Here is a 5,909-nt window from a genome sequence, read left to right as displayed (position 1 = left end):
GATTTCCTTTTAAACATATTCAAGTCTTTTCAGAGCTTTAGCTCCGCGAGAACCTTATAAACATATTCCGACCAATAAAGTACAAACACGTAATCCAATAACAATCATTTATCTCTGGCCTAACCTCAGCATGTAGGGGTGCTTTGTGAAACAAATCTCATGCAGTTGTTCAATAACAAAGACATGGTATTTTAAGCGTATTCGAAAGAATAAATCCTCGCCCGCTGTGTGGCACTTGTTAGTTGTGATAATTGTGGAAAAGTGTTGTTTTAAGTGCCAAGTTCAAATTAAATTTAATCCAAACGTTTCGGGCTTAGCCCTAGGTTTTCATCATTACTTTTCCATTATTATAAGGGTATTAATTCCTTTAAAATTTTACTGTCTGCAGTTTCTCGCTTGCTAATTTTACAGCTTTTAGGGTACAACTGATTTTAATATTTAAAACATGCTTTAAACTAACACTTATCATCTTCCAATATTTTTTTCATTCCATAAATAGAAATAGCTGAGCTAGAAAAAAAAAGGAATACATAGCTGACTATTATGGCAGCTGTTAGTCACTTTAATGTTTCTTTACAATATTTCAGAAAAACACCATAAATGGAGTGTTTGCCAAAGGTAAATTGACTAACTGCGGAAGACAGTCAGCATATTTTGAGAAGCACCACACGAAACAACATGTGGCACACTTTGTTTTAATATCAGGAAGTGTGGTGTTTAGCAGTTTGGGAACTTCTGGTATCCTAGTGATTTAAAAATATTGCTTATATTGAGAGAATAGAAAACATTCTCTGATTAGACTTAAGACTGAGGCGGCATGACCGGGTAGCTTATTAGAAGCTGAATTTGAAATCTTGGTCTCCCAGGCCTTGTTAAAAATCCGTCTCCACTCTGCTCTTCCAGTAACTGGGTTTGGTAGTTCCGAGTTAAACTGCTTTGCCACGCTTTGTAGATTGCATCCTACCAGTTGGAATTTTAACACGTTTCTGGCGCTTAATTTCAAATGTTTGTTTGTTGATTTACAGTCTCCATAATAAGCACAGCAGTGTTCATTCCACCAACAAAGTCATTTTGTTTTTATTTGTCTGTTTGTTTATGTTGTGGTTTAACGGGGTGGTTTTCGATCAATTAACCTACTAAGAAAACGCGTACAGTAAGCGAGTACTGTCAAAACCGTTTCAAGTTCTTCCTAAGTTGTACGATTGTTTCTATTTAAACCTCTGTGCAAGAAAGTCTTATTTCTTTGAATGAAGAACTCCTCAAAAAAGTTTATAATTCACAAAGATAAAACAAAGCTAAGAAAGTCATATCTATATACCTGATCCTTAATAACTGGCAAAGTGGCTGCGAGCCACTGAACTCGGAAAATTTATCGTGAAAGGGTGAAAAGTTGGCTACTTAGGGGGTGACAAAAGATTATTTTGAGTTGTTTGTACTGTAGTAAAAAGAGGAACATTTGTTTGGTATCATCGTAAATCTTGAGTAGCAATAGCTGGGCAATGGTACAAAAACATAAATCAATTAGTTACCAAACCCGGAACGATTTTATACCCCCCAAATACATATCTTGCTATACACTCTGGAAAAGAGAATTGAAAAAATTTTTCTTCTTGGCAACATTTTAATTTTTTTACTTTTCTCGCTTCTCTACATGTCTTCCCCAACCTTTATACACTACATTCTTTGGGTAATATAGTGAGATTTTCAATTTTTTTCTCCTCTTCACTAATTTACCTGCCTCACTCCACACCTCTTTTTATTTTTATTACCTTTCAAAAAACCATCCTTACACTCTCAATTTCTCTTGAGCCAGTCGGCCAGACTCCTCACTCCGACTACTGATAGCTCCACTACAACTAAACTGTAGTCGCGCTTCGCGCTTCCGGCCGGTTCCCGTTTTTCTCATCGGGTGGCGTCGTGGCGCAGGGGGAACTGCCTGAGTTCGCATGGGTAATTTTTTTTTTTTCCTTTGGTTTTTTTATTTTTTCGCGCGTTTTTTGTCGCAATCATTTTTTTTGTACCATACGGACGAAACATTATGGTCGTTCTCTTTTTTTTTTTTTCGACGAGTTTGTGTTTCATCTGTGGCTCTCGCTTGTGTTTGTGGGGGGCTTCGGCTTCCTGTGGCTTAATACATACCCTCGACGTCGATTGTTACAAATCGCCTTGTCTTCCTCTTCTCTCCTTCTTTTGAAACTACAAAGGCGTATTTCGATCATGGATGGTACGACGTTTAGTCATCTCGGTGTCCTTGACGACATTTTAGAATGTTTTCTTGTGATCGTACCTTTTATCCCTCGGTCTTTGCGCATGCGTGTGTACGACGTTTAGTCGCTCGGTATATTGGACGGCATGATGTATTTCTTGTGTCGGCCTTTTCACCTCAGTCTTATGCGCATGCGTTTAACGCAAATTCCCTGTGCTTGGGTTTATGGCTGGAAGAATACGTACCACAAGGAGAGCATTGGGGCTTCAGAAACAAATATATAGCCTTTGTGTACTTTTAAAAAGTACAAAAAGGGTTCGCATTACAAGACCCTACCCGCTTTACAAAATTAATGATAATTTAATTTGATATTAATTAATTAATTAGCCAATTAAATGTTAACAGGAATCGAGTGAAGGATGGAAGGAGTGAAATCGGCCCCAACCACCAAAACTCGGAATTTTCCGAGTTAAAAAAACACAATTTGTAGTAGGTTTATTCTTTATTGAAGATGTATCAAGCATTTGACTAAGTATATCATCACATTTCCAGCTAGAATTTCGGGAAAAGGCAGCAGCTCTGCACATCTTTAATTAGAAATGTAATAAAACACTGTCTCCTGCCGTAGTTAATATATTGCATTAGGAAAAACACTAACTTAAAACACCTATATGGGTTTGTTTTTTTCTATTGAGAAAACAGCTGTGGGAACCGAGGATTCCACACAGCATTGCACAATCTGACATGTAAATCTCTACTTGCGTCTTTTTATCTCTGTGGGAACGCAAACGTAAACCCAAATTTTTCGCTTTGTGATAAATAAAATCAAGTTAAGTTAGCTGTTAAGTGACTATTCTTATAAACTCCTGCAGCATTCCGTTAAAATAAAACTAACAGGTTACACAGTGTAACATAACTTAGTGTCATTGATATAAAATTACTCTTGTATACTATTGCTACACAAACCGGCTACGTGTCTGAAGAGAAAATGCAAATGGGGTTTCTCTATTGTTTTAATTCGTTACCTCAAGTTACGACAGCGCGCATAACTATATAGAATGACAATGACTAAAAATCAGCCGCCATTAAGCCGATAGTAGCTACAGTAGTTATATGAAAAAAAAAAAAAAAAAAAAAAGCCGAACACAGGGTATTTTAGCTATTTCACGAACAGAACTACGGTTAATTCAAAAAAACGACCATGTGCCGACTATGCAGAAGTGCCATTAATCTATCAGTTAAATATCAAAACAATTTCTATCAGGATCATTTTGAGGGTGATCGCACGACCAGCCTTTGCTTAGTACAGAAGTTTATAAGTCAGAGAAGGGGCATCCCTTGGAAATCAATAAAATCTGCAAGATTAAACATGAAATAAAGAAAAGATTATTCGGGGGGGGGTGCTCGAGCTACTCGCTCACTGACACTGATTTTGCATGCATATACTTATAGGACACCTTTTGAAAAGTTAAGAATATCGAGTATTCTTGTCTTTCGAGTTAATAAGGAGCATATATAGACACTAACAGGTCGCTAACAAATTCACAACGATAAAATTGACGTTCTAAATATAAAAAAAAGTATTTTGAACGCTCGGGTTTTAAATAACAGCACTTTTTATTTTATCATCAAAAAGAGCCATGGTTTTACAAGTTGGTGCATAAGTGATATGTTATTATTATCGTTATTTATAATAAATTTGTGCCTATCCCCCCCCCCCCCCCCCCCCTCTCTTCTTGTTCAATGTTGTGTTACAATACAGCTCTGAGGCGTACCGGAACGAGAGGGATATTAATATGATAAAGAGATGAGTTGGCATAAACTACACATCTACAGAGAAACTTAAACTGACAAAAACTGTGCCAAACAAGGCTCCGAAACTAAAGTGTCGTTCTCCTGGGCTCCGTAACATTTGTTCCACTGTGGTACACAAGTCTAAAAACACGACATTTTTAAATTGAATCAAAGGTTTTTATATATTATGTTTTATCTGCAATACTAACATCACTCAAAATACTTACAACAATATACTGCGTTACTTTCAAATACTAACGTTATTTACAATACTGGCGTTGCTTACCTACGATATTAACGTTGTTTTCAATCCTAACTTTAATATCAACACTAAATTGTCTCGCAATACGAACATTTCTTAAAATACTAACATTAGTTACAATAATTATAACACTACTTACAGCACTATACATTATTAATAAAGAAATAAAAAACGATCCCGAGTGCATTGTTGAGTTATATAAGCACGCGGGAATTTTTAAGAACACGAGAGAAGTGCACAGAGAAGCTCGAGGCGCAGCCGAGTGCTTCTCGCACTTCTCGAGTGTTCTTAAAAATTCCAGCGTGCTTATATAACTCAACAATGCACGAGGAGAAAGATTTTTAATTCTTTTATGAAATGTTAAAGAAATTGCACGCGCTAAAACTCGTGACGTAAGCAGCGTGCATTATAACTCGATAAAGCACGCGCGTGACGTATGCAGCGTGCTTTATGGGATTATAATGAGTTCGAATTGACCAATCACAGCGCGCGCAATTCATTGACCATTTTATAATTAACAATACAACACGGTACCTACTAATAAGTTTAATCTAAAAAGCTTACAGTTTAATTATATTAATGTTTCTTCCTCAATGATTCGCAATACAACAGAAAAATGTATATATAATTATATTTATATTAAATAAATTCAAACCTGGAAATAAATTAAAAAATCATTGATTTCCTAATATATGATAGTATTTTCCTTAAGACGTCTCATATCTTCTTTATCACTTACTTAATGGTTTAGCACGTACAGCTTATAGATTTTATGACCTAAATTTTTCAGCTCACTCGCTTTGCGAAAGCACTCTCAATAAATCACACAACTACGCTGACAACGCAGCAGTCGCTATGAGGTTAAGGTATAAACGCATGAAGCAAATGAATACTTAGAAGTGTTCTGGTTAGGTGACAGTCAACTGTACCTACTCGGTATAAGCTGGCAATAAGTGCGTTGATTTACCTTTCGAGCTAGGTTGTTAAATGGAAATAGAGCGGTTTTCACTTGAGCGTCAAAAGTACTGATTTGCGTTTGCTTTGGTTTTGCATTGCTACATTTTTGGTTGAAAAAACTCGCGCCACTTTCTCAACCAATCAGGAGTAAAACCGAAATTAATGGTGGTTTCCTAGCGCACGTTCTCCCGCGTTTCGCACAAGCTACATGCAATTGCTTCGAGTTTTGCTTGGTTCACTGGATTGTCTGTGTCCTTTGTGATTGGCCAGATTAACGTTGGTTTTACGACACTCAATTAAAAACTGCTCAAATATAAAGCGCTCTGTTGATAATATGATCGATATGAGACTCAACCTAGTTTTCTCCTCGTCTCTAAAATGGCGAATATCGTGTAAAAAGTAAGGTTTTTGGTTCGTGCCTTCTAACCGGGTGATTTCTAATAATAAATACTTTACATTTGGTACCCCAAATACCCCAAAATATTGAAAAGATTAGTGCAATTATAGCAACTGAGCTACGAGAATTTCCGATACGCAAGAGTTGCTAGCGATTAACGAACATAAATCTTTAAGATTTCTCATATCTCCTATAATACTCAGTAGTGTATAGCTCATACAGCTTATAGATTTTATGGAATAAATTTTTCAGCTCAATCCTTTGCGAAACACTTCAAGTAGTAGAAAAACGTG

General features: G+C 36.5%; 1 protein-coding gene across 1 annotated transcript in view; it reads right to left on the bottom strand.

Annotated features, from left to right (window-relative positions):
• The window catches only part of LOC144633894 (uncharacterized), a 31,531-nt gene that overhangs the window by 21,753 nt on the left and 3,869 nt on the right, over positions 1 to 5,909 (bottom strand). The window lies entirely within an intron of this gene.

The sequence above is a fragment of the Oculina patagonica genome, chromosome 12 (assembly GCF_052425735.1).
Source record: "Oculina patagonica isolate OP01 chromosome 12, crgOcupat, whole genome shotgun sequence".
Taxonomy (NCBI): domain Eukaryota; kingdom Metazoa; phylum Cnidaria; class Anthozoa; order Scleractinia; family Oculinidae; genus Oculina; species Oculina patagonica.
Note: the sequence above shows the minus strand (reverse complement) of the source record. Positions and strands in the feature narration are given on the sequence as shown.